This window comes from Gobio gobio, assembly GCF_949357685.1.
Source record: "Gobio gobio genome assembly, chromosome: 2".
NCBI classification, from domain to species: domain Eukaryota; kingdom Metazoa; phylum Chordata; class Actinopteri; order Cypriniformes; family Gobionidae; genus Gobio; species Gobio gobio.
This window is the reverse complement of record NC_137098.1, coordinates 69,878,637-69,895,696: the sequence shown is the minus strand read 5'-3', so window position 1 is coordinate 69,895,696 and position 17,060 is coordinate 69,878,637.

The window sequence follows — 17,060 nt, the reverse complement described above, 5'->3', positions numbered from 1 at the left end:
TGTTTGAGCATAAACAACATCTGGAAAGTTACAACGTTCAAAGTTTAAAGCAAAGGGAGATATTGGCTTTTAAAGAAATCAATTTCTAAGGACTACAGCAAACGGCCGCAAGGGACTACTAGACATTCCTCAGGGGTCTCTGACATCACCAGCCCCAATATTTGCATAAACCCCTCCTCCAAGAATATTAAATAAGGGTGGGCGAGGCCATTTTTAGGGCCCTATGAAATCCGTTTTATTTTTTCCCAAATTCCGTTTTATTTTTTCCCAAATTCCGTTTTTTCCGTTTTAATTTTTGCTAATTCCTTTTTTTTCCGTTTTAATTTTTGCAAATTCAGTTTTTTTTACCCTTAACTGTTATTTTAGTCGTAAAAAGAGTGTTTTTAATGTTAATATAATAGAACATAAAACATAAAATAGGAATGACAAACATCAAACAGGTAACAAACATCACATTTACTTTTCAGGACAAATACTGCAACATAACACTGCACTCTAAGCACTTCAAGTCACAACTAGATATTAGTGCTGTGAATTGATAATAAAAAAAACCCAGAATTAATTGAATTTTTTCTGTAATTAATCATGATTAATTGCAATTAAAAACATTGGAGTTTTTAATATTTTGATATTGTAATAATTTCAGTTACTCTCCAAATTAATTTAGAAACAATTTAAAGACAGCATATTTTAAATGTGTGTTGTAATGGCATCTTTTTATGAATGAAGGCCAGTCTCACTGATATTAATGTCTATATGAAACATTGATGACGTTACATTACAGTATAACTGAAAGCTACCAATTTCACCATTTATTAGGCTTTAAAAAATAACTTTTAATTTAATTGAACTTAAAACAATCTTTACATAAACCCATTATAATAAATGTTATATTTACCTGTGGCCTTCCCTGTCAGGCATAGTCTACACAGAAATTGAATAAAGTTATCAACACCTTTCTTAACTGCATAAATAATAAGTGAAATATAGATGAATCATCATTAAAGCTACAATCTTCTGTTCCCGTTGTTCTTTGAACATTAATGACAGACATTATCAGTGCTCCTGTCACTTTAAGAACAGCCGCTTCTGAACATGATGTGGATAATGCTGCCTTCACGTGCTATCGGAAATTTGATGATTCCGACTTCTGAAGTCGTGATTACGAGCGCATTGCATTCAAGTTTCAAAATGTGAGGGCGTTCAGGTGCAATGTTTACCTAGGAAACTCGTATATTACGATAATTCCGAGAGCACGTGAAGGCAGCATAAGACGCGCTGATCCGCGCATCTCATTTTCTCTCAAGTTCATTTAAGGCATTATTTTCCATACAGTACATTGAAGTGCATTAAAAACAAGGCAAAATACAGCAAGCACTACCTGAGGGAACTGCTCGGCTCTGTACTGAGGGCGGTGTGAACGGGGCTTTAGCGTTGAGTTTCTTAACTTTTCCGCTGATGAAAGCAGAGCCGTGGTGAGCCGCTTCACCATACTTTCATTGTTTTGAAGGCGGAGCTGAAATGACGGGAGGGGTTGAGTCGCCCAGATTTGCTTCCCCCGGTCTGCATTTTCCCCAGACATACGTTCTTCTCCCACACAAAACCGCATTTCATTCCAAATATGTCAAATTCCGGGAAATTCCGCATTAACAATAGATTCCGCGTTAATATGCCAATTCCGCGATTCCGTCCGCGATTCGGTGATCGCGGAAATCATAGGGCCCTACATTTTGTATCGCCGCGGGGAATAGTTGTTGTGGTAGGCTAGTTAGTAGGCTGGAGTGTTGCTGTGGTATAGTTAGTAGGCTGGAGTGTTGTTGCCAATGCCGACGAAACGCTGTTATTTTCATCCAGACTGCAGGTCCACTTTGTTCAGCCTTCCTAGGGACGGGGGGGTTGCAGTGCATTTAACATTCAACATGTTATATGCATGTGTGTATGAGACAGAGGGGAATAGGTCGCATCTGCAGCAGATATATGCTGCCCATCATAAATCAAAGCACGAGACAGACAGGGGTCGGAGGAGAAGACTGGAAAATGTGACAGAATGGACAATATTTGCCTGTATTTGCAATCCACGAGCCGCGGTTCAGCTGCACGGGACACACACTGCCAGTGTGAGCGCCGCTGATCCACTGGAGCTCACAACTCCGAAAACGCCAGATAAAATGTACAAATAGGCACTCTTTATATAAATAAACCACAGATTTGAGCTTTAAACAACTAGCCTGGCTCCGCCCTCCTACGTACTTCCGCTCAATTTTCATTTTCCTTCAGTACTACGTCTGGGACTGCGGTGTATGCTTAGGTTTTCCCCCGAACAATTTTTTACCGGTCCAATCAGCGCACAGAGGGAGTGGCTGAGAGCGATGACGTTGATGTCGTGCGCTAGTTTGAGTTGTAGTTCAGTAATGGCGTCGGAGAAAGATGCGAGTGTGTGGCAGCGCTGACGAATGTCCAGAAGTTAAAAGAGTGGCGAGGTGGACGAGCGAGCGAGACCGGTGTGCGTGATTGAGACACACCGGTCTCGAGTCCTCTCATGAGGGAGCACGGAGGCATATAAGGGCGAGCGACACCGGTGAAGGACGAGAGAGGACCAGGCCGGGATTTTAAGTTGGGTTTTGTTATGTTTGTGCGCGGCAGTCGTCCGTGAGGGGCTGCCGCTTTTACTTTCATTTTGTGTTTATTATTTGATTAAAAGTTGTTAAACGTTCGCCGGTTCCCGCCTCCTTCTTCCCTGAACAAACGAACTCCCGTTACACGGAGCAAGAACAATCACTGCTGTACTGCTGATGTTGTGGTCCGGGAAAAGTCTTTTCCAGCTCGCTCCGTTAGTGGTGAAGGAGTTGCTGAAGCCGTCCGTCTCCCACCACCCGCGAGAAAAACCCAGGCTGAATTATCGACTTTTGACAAACACCAAGGTCGTGTGGTAATGTAATTGCTGTCCGAATCCACATCTCTGAGTTTTCAAGAATATGTCACTTCAAAACTCACTGTTTATATCCTTTATAGACCCTTTCAGAGCACTGCGCGGTTGCGTGAGCTGTAATTTGCATTTCTAGACTTGTATTTCTTTAAATACTGGCAAGTGTTTACAAGAGCAAAATATTTCACCACCGCTCAAAAAATAAAAGAAAAGCACGTAAACATTTGAATTGGGCTGTTATTCAAGGCAGCATTTATTCTTATCATACTAAGCATATGACATTTTATTGACAGCATACAATCATGTTATGATTGCATGATATATGCACCACGAGAGCAGCGCGTTCCGATCACAAAACTCTCCTCCACTGTGAATAAATAACAATCCGAATGCACGAGGTTTTATCACTGATACTGAGGTGGTGTGCTCAGTTAATGTGAGAATCTAGGCGAACGGCGCGTGACATACGTCACGACCAAACGTTAGCGATTGGTTAGGCAGATTCAGAGTGACTCTTGGCAGATCCAATAGTTTTAAACTTCAACAGAGGACCCGCCTTCAAGGAAGTAAACGCTTGTCAATGGAGAGTGGCCAGACTCTATGTACAAATGAAATGTACGAGAGTCTGGTAAAACCAGGCTATTAAACAACTACATTATCGACTGAAAAAGTCTTAAAACTCCGTTTTGTCACACATTAACAGTAGATTTTAACAAAAAAAAGATGTGTAGCAGCCCATGTCAGCCATTTCTCAACGAGACGAGCCGCTGGCAGAAGCCCCGCCCATGACACGGATTTGCGTCTGTTGTGCAGTGAATGTCACACGCGAATGAAGCGAATTTCACCCGCGAATGAAGCGAGTAAACTCAAAATGTTCAAGCGTCCACCTTCGCGCGAATAGCGCGATTTATTTGCGTCAATCGCGTCCGGTGTGAACGCCACATGAGACGGGCGTGCGCGGCTCCCGCTGCACATGTTCAATGAGTTCAATGCAGGATTCGCACAACGGCTTGTCCTGAAAGATGGATTTAAAAACAGAAGCTGTTTACGGGCCACAACCTGTAAGTGTGATTTATTTTTCTTCGCAGTGTTTTCCTGTAATAGTTTGTATTGTTAATTGTACGTTAGCAAGGAAATAAACAGATGACAACGCTCATTTGGCTCTGCAAACCAGTTCGTTAAATGCTCATTCATACTTAACGTTATCCGACAAACACTTAACGTTACAAACTGCTCAAATTTGTATGGTTTTATAGACGCCATTGTACTACCCAAAGCACAGGCTAGTAGCCTGAGGCTACCGGTAAAGGGAAGGGGCGTAGCGTTTCCGACATACGTGCACTAGGCGGTTAGCGAATCACAACACACTGGGCCAGCTAACCAATCTGAGCCCATTGCGTATTTTTGAGGAACCGGCTTCATACAACCCGGAAACCATCAGACCGTTTTTACAAGGAGGGACAGAGCAGTGTAGAATAAAGGTCAAATATATGAAAAATAATGCTTTTTTTTTAAACGAAGCATGAACACATGTTACATTCCACCCCACAAACACAATCAAGCCTTCGAAAGAATGTGTTTTACCACCCCTTTAAAAGTAGTGTAGTTTAGGGGGATGGACTTGGCATCCCCAAACCGCTTGGACTGTTCCAATATGGTGAATTACCTACGTATAGCGGCTCATAGAAACAGATGCTAAGGCGGCTTGATCTACAGATCTAATAAAGTGTTTATTGTACATTTTTGTTGGTGTTTTTTACTAGCTTGTTCATGCTCTTCCCTACTGCTGTGCTGCTTCTTCTTCTTCTTCTTCTTCTTCTTCTTCTTCTTCTTCTTACATTTTTGGTAAACTGCTTAAAAACAAAACAGAAACATGTGCACATCTAATTTAAATCAATCAAGCAAATGCAAAAAGTGATCCAGAATCTCAAATTCTAGATATGCCACTGATTTTTTAGCTTCGACTAACATTTATATATCTTTAAAATCGATTAGTAGTTAAAAACTTCCATCTTGTCTTACCAGCAGATTCAAGGTCAGGGCTTTCCAAGGCTAATAATCCAAGAATAAAATAATACTGTAATATACAGTAGGCACTGCTTGGTCTACATGAACTGAATCAAACCTTGCTAAACATGCTAGTTAAATGAGATTAATGCCCATACCTTCTGAGGTGCCTGGAAGATCCTCGACAGGTCGCCTAACTCGCTTCAGTGCTGTGGTATGAATAATATAGTTTAATATTAAGGTTTTGGTGTCGCATGTTTATTTATATACAAGAATAAACTAGAGTAAACACCATGATGGCTAGATTTCATCTCACTATTCTTTTAACCAGTCTAATAATTATCTTTGGTCTAGGCTTGTTTGAATGATTGCTAGTCTTTACTAAAGTGTTGAGGGGCTGTTTTGGCCTGCTTGTTTTGTAATAGGGAAGCAGGTTTGTACCATTAAAATTTTTTACCATTCTTTTAAGATTAATGTTTAATTGCTTTCCCAACCTGTATATACACCGATCAGGTATAACATTAAGACCCCCCTTCTAATATTATGTTGGTTACACAGTAAATATGAGGACATTATACACAACACGTGTCCCTATCTGACTGTAGAACCCACACCTGGATCTTCACCCAACCTCCCACAACATGACATCAACAGTAAATATGAGGACATTATACACAACACGTATCCCTATCTGACTGTAGAACCCTCACCTGGATCTTCACCCAACCCCCACAACATGACATCAACAGTAAATATGAGGACATTATACACAACACGTATCCCTATCTGACTGTAGAACCCTCACCTGGATCTTCACTCAACCCCCACAACATGACATCAACAGTAAATATGAGGACATTATACACAACACGTATCCCTATCTGACTGTAGAACCCTCACCTGGATCTTCACTCAACCCCCACAACATGACATCAACAGTAAATATGAGGACATTATACACAACACGTATCCCTATCTGACTGTAGAACCCTCACCTGGATCTTCACTCAACCCCCACAACATGACATCAACAGTAAATATGAGGACATTATACACAACACGTATCCCTATCTGACTGTAGAACCCTCACCTGGATCTTCACCCAACCCCCACAACATGACATCAACAGTAAATATGAGGACATTATACACAACACGTATCCCTATCTGACTGTGGAACCCTCACCTGGATCTTCACCCAACCTCCACAACATGACATCAACAGTAAATATGAGGACATTATACACAACACGTATCCCTATCTGACTGTAGAACCCTCACCTGGATCTTCACCCAACCCCCACAACATGACATCAACAGTAAATATGAGGACATTATACACAACACGTATCCCTATCTGACTGTAGAACCCTCACCTGGATCTTCACCCAACCCCCACAACATGACATTAACAGTAAATATGAGGACATTATACACAACACGTATCCCTATCTGACTGTGGAACCCTCACCTGGATCTTCACTCAACCCCCACAACATGACATCAACAGTAAATATGAGGACATTATACACAACACGTATCCCTATCTGACTGTGGAACCCTCACCTGGATCTTCACTCAACCCCCACAACATGACATCAACAGTAAATATGAGGACATTATTCACAACACGTATCCCTATCTGACTGTAGAACCCTCACCTGGATCTTCACTCAACCCCCACAACATGACATAAACAGTAAATATGAGGACATTATACACAACACGTATCCCTATCTGACTGTAGAACCCTCACCTGGATCTTCACCCAACCCCCACAACATGACATCAACAGTAAATATGAGGACATTATACACAACACGTATCCCTATCTGACTGTAGAACCCTCACCTGGATCTTCACTCAACCCCCACAACATGACATCAACAGTAAATATGAGGACATTATACACAACACGTATGCCTATCTGACTGTAGAACCCTTACCTGGATCTTCACTCAGCCCCCACAACATGACATCAACAGTAAATATGAGGACATTATACACAACACGTATCCCTATCTGACTGTGGAACCCTCACCTGGATCTTCACCCAACCTCCACAACATGACATCAACAGTAAATATGAGGACATTATACACAACACGTATCCCTATCTGACTGTGGAACCCTCACCTGGATCTTCACCCAACCTCCACAACATGACATCAACAGTAAATATGAGGACATTATACACAACACGTATCCCTATCTGACTGTGGAACCCTCACCTGGATCTTCACTCAACCCCCACAACATGACATCAACAGTAAATATGAGGACATTATACACAACACGTATCCCTATCTGACTGTGGAACCCTCACCTGGATCTTCACTCAACCCCCACAACATGACATCAACAGTAAATATGAGGACATTATACACAACACGTATCCCTATCTGACTGTAGAACCCTCACCTGGATCTTCACTCAACCCCCACAACATGACATCAACAGTAAATATGAGGACATTATACACAACACGTATCCCTATCTGACTGTAGAACCCTCACCTGGATCTTCACTCAACCCCCACAACATGACATCAACAGTAAATATGAGGACATTATACACAACACGTATCCCTATCTGACTGTAGAACCCTCACCTGGATCTTCACCCAACCCCCACAACATGACATCAACAGTAAATATGAGGACATTATACACAACACGTATCCCTATCTGACTGTGGAACCCTCACCTGGATCTTCACCCAACCTCCACAACATGACATCAACAGTAAATATGAGGACATTATACACAACACGTATCCCTATCTGACTGTAGAACCCTCACCTGGATCTTCACCCAACCCCCACAACATGACATCAACAGTAAATATGAGGACATTATACACAACACGTATCCCTATCTGACTGTAGAACCCTCACCTGGATCTTCACCCAACCCCCACAACATGACATCAACAGTAAATATGAGGACATTATACACAACACGTATCCCTATCTGACTGTGGAACCCTCACCTGGATCTTCACTCAACCCCCACAACATGACATCAACAGTAAATATGAGGACATTATACACAACACGTATCCCTATCTGACTGTGGAACCCTCACCTGGATCTTCACTCAACCCCCACAACATGACATCAACAGTAAATATGAGGACATTATTCACAACACGTATCCCTATCTGACTGTAGAACCCTCACCTGGATCTTCACTCAACCCCCACAACATGACATAAACAGTAAATATGAGGACATTATACACAACACGTATCCCTATCTGACTGTAGAACCCTCACCTGGATCTTCACCCAACCCCCACAACATGACATCAACAGTAAATATGAGGACATTATACACAACACGTATCCCTATCTGACTGTAGAACCCTCACCTGGATCTTCACTCAACCCCCACAACATGACATCAACAGTAAATATGAGGACATTATACACAACACGTATGCCTATCTGACTGTAGAACCCTTACCTGGATCTTCACTCAGCCCCCACAACATGACATCAACAGTAAATATGAGGACATTATACACAACACGTATCCCTATCTGACTGTGGAACCCTCACCTGGATCTTCACCCAACCTCCACAACATGACATCAACAGTAAATATGAGGACATTATACACAACACGTATCCCTATCTGACTGTGGAACCCTCACCTGGATCTTCACCCAACCTCCACAACATGACATCAACAGTAAATATGAGGACATTATACACAACACGTATCCCTATCTGACTGTGGAACCCTCACCTGGATCTTCACTCAACCCCCACAACATGACATCAACAGTAAATATGAGGACATTATACACAACACGTATCCCTATCTGACTGTGGAACCCTCACCTGGATCTTCACTCAACCCCCACAACATGACATCAACAGTAAATATGAGGACATTATACACAACACGTATCCCTATCTGACTGTAGAACCCTCACCTGGATCTTCACTCAACCCCCACAACATGACATCAACAGTAAATATGAGGACATTATACACAACACGTATCCCTATCTGACTGTGGAACCCTCACCTGGATCTTCACCCAACCCCCACAACATGACATCAACAGTAAATATGAGGACATTATACACAACACGTATCCCTATCTGACTGTAGAACCCTCACCTGGATCTTCACTCAACCCCCACAACATGACATCAACAGTAAATATGAGGACATTATACACAACACGTATCCCTATCTGACTGTGGAACCCTCACCTGGATCTTCACTCAACCCCCACAACATGACATCAACAGTAAATATGAGGACATTATACACAGCACGTATCCCTATCTGACTGTAGAACCCTCACCTGGATCTTCACTCAGCCCCCACAACATGACATCAACAGTAAATATGAGGACATTATACACAACACATATCCCTATCTGACTGTGGAACCCTCACCTGGATCTTCACCCAACCTCCACAACATGACATCAACAGTAAATATGAGGACATTATACACAACACGTATCCCTATCTGACTGTAGAACCCTCACCTGGATCTTCACCCAACCCCCACAACATGACATCAACAGTAAATATGAGGACATTATACACAACACGTATCCCTATCTGACTGTGGAACCCTCACCTGGATCTTCACTCAACCCCCACAACATGACATCAACAGTAAATATGAGGACATTATACACAACACGTATCCCTATCTGACTGTGGAACCCTCACCTGGATCTTCACTCAACCCCCACAACATGACATCAACAGTAAATATGAGGACATTATACACAACACGTATCCCTATCTGACTGTAGAACCCTCATCTGGATCTTCACTCAACCCCCACAACATGACATCAACAGTAAATATGAGGACATTATACACAACACGTATCCCTATCTGACTGTAGAACCCTCACCTGGATCTTCACCCAACCCCCACAACATGACATCAACAGTAAATATGAGGACATTATACACAACACGTATCCCTATCTGACTGTAGAACCCTCACCTGGATCTTCACTCAACCCCCACAACATGACATCAACAGTAAATATGAGGACATTATACACAACACGTATCCCTATCTGACTAGAACACACACCTGGATCTTCACTCAACCCCCACAACATGACATCAACAGTAAATATGAGGACATTATACACAACACGTGTCCCTATCTGACTGTAGAACCCTTACCTGGATCTTCACCCAACCCCCACAACATGACATCAACAGTAAATATGAGGAAATTATACACAACACGTGTCCCTATCTGACTGTAGAACCCTCACCTGGATCTTCACCCAACCCCCACAACATGACATCAACAGTAAATATGAGGACATTATACACAACACGTATCCCTATCTGACTGTAGAACCCTCACCTGGATCTTCACCCAACCCCCACAACATGACATCAACAGTAAATATGAGGACATTATACACAACACGTATCCCTATCTGACTGTAGAACCCTCACCTGGATCTTCACTCAACCCCCACAACATGACATCAACAGTAAATATGAGGACATTATACACAACACGTATCCCTATCTGACTAGAACACACACCTGGATCTTCACTCAACCCCCACAACATGACATCAACAGTAAATATGAGGACATTATACACAACACGTGTCCCTATCTGACTGTAGAACCCTTACCTGGATCTTCACCCAACCCCCACAACATGACATCAACAGTAAATTTGAGGAAATTATACACAACACGTGTCCCTATCTGACTGTAGAACCCTCACCTGGATCTTCACCCAACCCCCACAACATGACATCAACAGTAAATATGAGGACATTATACACAACACGTATCCCTATCTGACTGTAGAACCCTCACCTGGATCTTCACCCAACCCCCACAACATGACATCAACAGTAAATATGAGGACATTATACACAACACGTATCCCTATCTGACTGTAGAACCCTCACCTGGATCTTCACTCAACCCCCACAACATGACATCAACAGTAAATATGAGGACATTATACACAACACGTATCCCTATCTGACTAGAACACACACCTGGATCTTCACTCAACCCCCACAACATGACATCAACAGTAAATATGAGGACATTATACACAACACGTGTCCCTATCTGACTGTAGAACCCTTACCTGGATCTTCACCCAACCCCCACAACATGACATCAACAGTAAATATGAGGAAATTATACACAACACGTGTCCCTATCTGACTGTAGAACCCTCACCTGGATCTTCACCCAACCCCCACAACATGACATCAACAGTAAATATGAGGACATTATACACAACACGTATCCCTATCTGACTGTAGAACCCTCACCTGGATCTTCACCCAACCCCCACAACATGACATCAACAGTAAATATGAGGACATTATACACAACACGTGTCCCTATCTGACTGTAGAACCCTCACCTGGATCTTCACCCAACCCCCACAACATGACATCAACAGTAAATATGAGGACATTATACACAACACGTATCCCTATCTGACTAGAACACACACCTGGATCTTCACTCAACCCCCACAACATGACATCAACAGTAAATATGAGGACATTATACACAACACGTGTCCCTATCTGACTAGAACACACACCTGGATCTTCACTCAACCCCCACAACATGACATCAACAGTAAATATGAGGACATTATACACAACACGTATCCCTATCTGACTAGAACACACACCTGGATCTTCACTCAACCCCCACAACATGACATCAACAGTAAATATGAGGACATTATACACAACACGTGTCCCTATCTGACTGTAGAACCCTTACCTGGATCTTCACCCAACCCCCACAACATGACATCAACAGTAAATATGAGGAAATTATACACAACACGTGTCCCTATCTGACTGTAGAACCCTCACCTGGATCTTCACCCAACCCCCACAACATGACATCAACAGTAAATATGAGGACATTATACACAACACGTATCCCTATCTGACTGTAGAACCCTCACCTGGATCTTCACCCAACCCCCACAACATGACATCAACAGTAAATATGAGGACATTATACACAACACGTGTCCCTATCTGACTGTAGAACCCTCACCTGGATCTTCACCCAACCCCCACAACATGACATCAACAGTAAATATGAGGACATTATACACAACACGTATCCCTATCTGACTGTAGAACCCTCACCTGGATCTTCACCCAACCCCCACAACATGACATCAACAGTAAATATGAGGACATTATACACAACACGTATCCCTATCTGACTGTGGAACCCTCACCTGGATCTTCACTCAACCCCCACAACATGACATCAACAGTAAATATGAGGACATTATACACAACACGTATCCCTATCTGACTGTAGAACCCACACCTGGATCTTCACTCAACCCCCACAACATGACATCAACAGTAAATATGAGGACATTATACACAACACGTATCCCTATCTGACTGTAGAACCCTCACCTGGATCTTCACTCAACCCCCACAACATGACATCAACAGTAAATATGAGGACATTATACACAACACGTATCCCTATCTGACTGTAGAACCCTCACCTGGATCTTCACCCAACCCCCACAACATGACATCAACAGTAAATATGAGGACATTATACACAACACGTATCCCTATCTGACTGTGGAACCCTCACCTGGATCTTCACTCAACCCCCACAACATGACATCAACAGTAAATATGAGGACATTATACACAACACGTATCCCTATCTGACTGTAGAACCCTCACCTGGATCTTCACTCAACCCCCACAACATGACATCAACAGTAAATATGAGGACATTATACACAACACGTATCCCTATCTGACTGTAGAACCCTCACCTGGATCTTCACTCAACCCCCACAACATGACATCAACAGTAAATATGAGGACATTATACACAACACGTATCCCTATCTGACTGTGGAACCCTCACCTGGATCTTCACCCAACCCCCACAACATGACATCAACAGTAAATATGAGGACATTATACACAACACGTATCCCTATCTGACTGTAGAACCCTCACCTGGATCTTCACTCAAAAATATGAGGACATTATACACAACACGTATCCCTATCTGACTGTAGAACCCTCACCTGGATCTTCACTCAAAAATATGAGGACATTATACACAACACGTATCCCTATCTGACTGTAGAACCCTCACCAGGATCTTCACTCAACCCCCACAACATGACATCAACAGTAAATATGAGGACATTATACACAACACGTATCCCTATCTGACTGTAGAACCCTCACCTGGATCTTCACTCAACCCCCACAACATGACATCAACAGTAAATATGAGGACATTATACACAACACGTATCCCTATCTGACTGTAGAACCCTCACCTGGATCTTCACCCAACCCCCACAACATGACATCAACAGTAAATATGAGGACATTATACACAACACGTATCCCTATCTGACTGTAGAACCCTCACCTGGATCTTCACTCAACCCCCACAACATGACATCAACAGTAAATATGAGGACATTATACACAACACGTATCCCTATCTGACTGTAGAACCCTCACCTGGATCTTCACCCAACCCCCACAACATGACATCAACAGTAAATATGAGGACATTATACACAATTCGTGATCCATTAAGGGAAACGCCTGTTTTACACTGCACATGTAAGCAGTATATTGATGATGTGGGGGCATAAAGGGTTTATTCACTATAGGAGAGAGTGATTTGTGATGCAATCATTTTTCCTTTTTTCATATTTGTGAATGGCGAATGAAATGTGTAGTTTGAAGCCCTTCTCCTTTACTGTTCTTGATGTATGGCTTCTGTGTGAATGACTAAACACATGACATTGCTCCCTATTAAAGCAACATGCGCTTGATGGAACAAAGCTGGCTGAGATTTTAGCGGAAATATGTCATCGCCACATAAGCATATACCCCAGTCAGCATGAGCAACGCAGTAAAAATAGACTTGGCTCTGAAATTATGTAGGGCCCTATAAATTCCGCGATCACGGATGGGCAGACGGAATCGCAGAATTGGCATATTAACGCGGAATCTAGTGTTAACACGGAATTTCACTGAATTTTACATATTTGGAATGCAATGCTGTTTTGTGTGGGAGAAGAACGCATGTCTGGGGAAAATGCAGACCGGGGGAAGCACAACCCCCCCCCCCCGTCATTTCAGCCCCCTCTTCAAAACAATGAAAGCATGGCGAAGCGGATCACCACAGCTCTGCTTTCGCTGGTGAAAAAGTTAAGAAACTCAACGCTAAGCCCTCGGTACCGAGCAGTTCCCTCGCGGGGAGTACTTACTGTATTTTCCTTTGCTTTTAATTCACTTTAATGTACTGTATGGAAAATTTCTTAAATTAACTTGTGAGAAAATGAGATGCGCGGGACAGCGTCAGATCTGCGTCATGTTCGTCAGTGGCCGTTTTTAAAGGGACAGGAGCACTGATGATGTCTGTCATTAATGTTCATCAAAGAACAAAAGGAACAGAGACAAATGTAGCTTTAATGATGAATAATCTAGATTATTTATGCAGTTAATAAAGGTGTTGATAACTTTATTCAATTTCTATTTAGGCTATGTCTAACAGGGCTAGGCCATGGGTAAATATAACATTTATTATAATGGGTTTATGTAAAGATTGTTTTAAAAGTTTTTTTAAAGCCTAATAAATGTTAAATTGGTATCTTTCAGTGATACTGTAATGTAACGTCATTAATGTTTTACTAAGAGACATTAGTATCAGTGATACTGGCCTTCATTCATAAAAATCTGCTGTCTTTAAAATTGTATCTACATTAATTTGGAGAGTAACTGAAATTAATACAATATCAAAATATTAAAAACTCCAATGTTTTTTAAATGCAATTAATCATGATTAATTACAGAAATTTTTTTATTAATTTGAATTGATCTATTCACAGCACTAATATTTTGTTGTGACTTGAGGTACTTAGAGTGCAGTGTTATGTTGCATCATGCAGTATTTGTCTTGAAGTACAGAGTAAATGTTTGTTTGTTTCCTCAATCAATTTTAGGTCATTCCTATGTTCTATTATATTAACATTAAAAGCACAATCTTTTTACGACTAAAATAACAGTTAAGGATAAAAAAATATATAATTCCCAAAAATTTTAATGGAAAAAAATTTAATTTGGGGAAATAAAACGGAATTTGGGAAAAAATAAAACAGATTTTATAGGGCCCTAATGATGGCTGCACTGCTTATGAATGCTTTGTGATTTGCTCTTAGGTGCCAAAAAAAGATGTGTTGCTTACGCATTGCTTACACGTGCAGTATGAAATGGGTGTAACTCTCTGAAGGACATTGGCTCTCTAGGAGCAGGATTCCTTTACCCTTATTAAAGGGTTAGTTCACCCAAAAATGAAAATTATGTCATTAATTACTCACCCTCATGTCGTTCGACACCCGTAAGACATTCGTTCATCTTCGGAACACAATTGAAGATATTTTTGTTGAAAGCTGATGCTGAGAAAGGCCTCCATTGACATTCAGTACATTTACACTCACAAGACCCATAAAAGGCACTAAAGACGCCGTTACAAAGTCCATCTCACTACAGTGGCTCTACAATAATTTTACAAAGCAACGACAATAGTATTTGTGCGCAAAAAAAAAAATCTAAATAACGACTTTATTCAACACAAACTTTGGCCTCTGCCGTGAACTCACGAAGCACCACGACGCATGTGCGAGAATATGACGCAGATCCGGCATTCGGACACGTGACCCAGACGTGAGGAGATGTGTTTACAAGCAGAGGAAGACGCGCCGTATCTAAGCTGTTGAATTCTACATTGATCCTGCTTTAGGTCTCGTCGTAGAGCTCAATATGGGACTAAAGTGTGCATTTCATGGATTCCCGAACGCCGGTTCTGCGTCATATTCTCGCACATGCGTCGTGGTGGTTCATGAGTTCACGGCAGAGGTCAAAGTTTGTGTTGAATAAAGTCGTTATTTTGATTTTTTTTTTGCGCACAAAAACTATTGTCGTCACTTTGTAAAATTATTGTAGAGCCACTGTAGTGAGATGGACTTTGTAATAACGTGTTTAGTGCCTTTTATGGGTCTTGTGAGTGTAAATGTACTGTGACTGTGTTCGTGACTGTGTGCGTGACTGTGTGCGTGACAGTGTGCGTGACAGTGTGCGTGACAGTGTGCGTGACTGTGTTCGTGACAGTGTGCCTGACTGTGTGCCTGACTGTGTGCCTGACTGTGTGCCTGACTGTGTGCGTGACTGTGTGCGTGACTGTGTGCGTGACTGTGTGCGTGACTGTGTGCGTGACTGTGTGCGTGACTGTGTGCGTGACTGTGTGCCTGACTGTGTGCGTGACTGTGTGCGTGACTGTGTGCGTGACTGTGTGCGTGACTGTGTGCCTGACTGTGTGCGTGACTGTGTGCGTGACTGTGTGCGTGACTGTGTGCGTGACACTGTGCGTGACTGTGTGCGTGACTGTGTGCGTGACTGTGTGCGTGACTGTGTGCCTGACAGTGTGCGTGACTGTGTGCCTGACTGTGTGCCTGACTGTGTGCGTGACAGTGTGCGTGACAGTGTGCGTGACAGTGTGCGTGACTGTGTGCCTGACTGTGTGCCTGACTGTGTGCGTGACTGTGTGCGTGACTGTGTGCGTGACTGTGTGCGTGACTGTGTGCGTGACACTGTGCGTGACAGTGTGCGTGACTGTGTGCGTCACTGTGTGCGTGACTGTGTGCGTGACTGTGTGCGTGACTGTGTGCCTGACTGTGTGCCTGACTGTGTGCCTGACTGTGTGCGTGACTGTGTGCGTGACTGTGTGCCTGACTGTGTGCCTGACTGTGTGCCTGACTGTGTGCGTGACTGTGTGCGTGACTGTGTGCGTGACACTGTGCGTGACAGTGTGCGTGACTGTGTGCGTGACTGTGTGCGTGACTGTGTGCGTGACTGTGTGCGTGACTGTGTGCCTGACAGTGTGCCTGACTGTGTGCGTGACTGTGTGCGTGACTGTGTGCGTGACTGTGTGCGTGACTGTGTGCCTGACTGTGTGCCTGACTGTGTGCCTGACTGTGTGCGTGACTGTGTGCGTGACTGTGTGCGTGACTGTGTGCGTGACTGTGTGCGTGACTCTGTGCGTGAC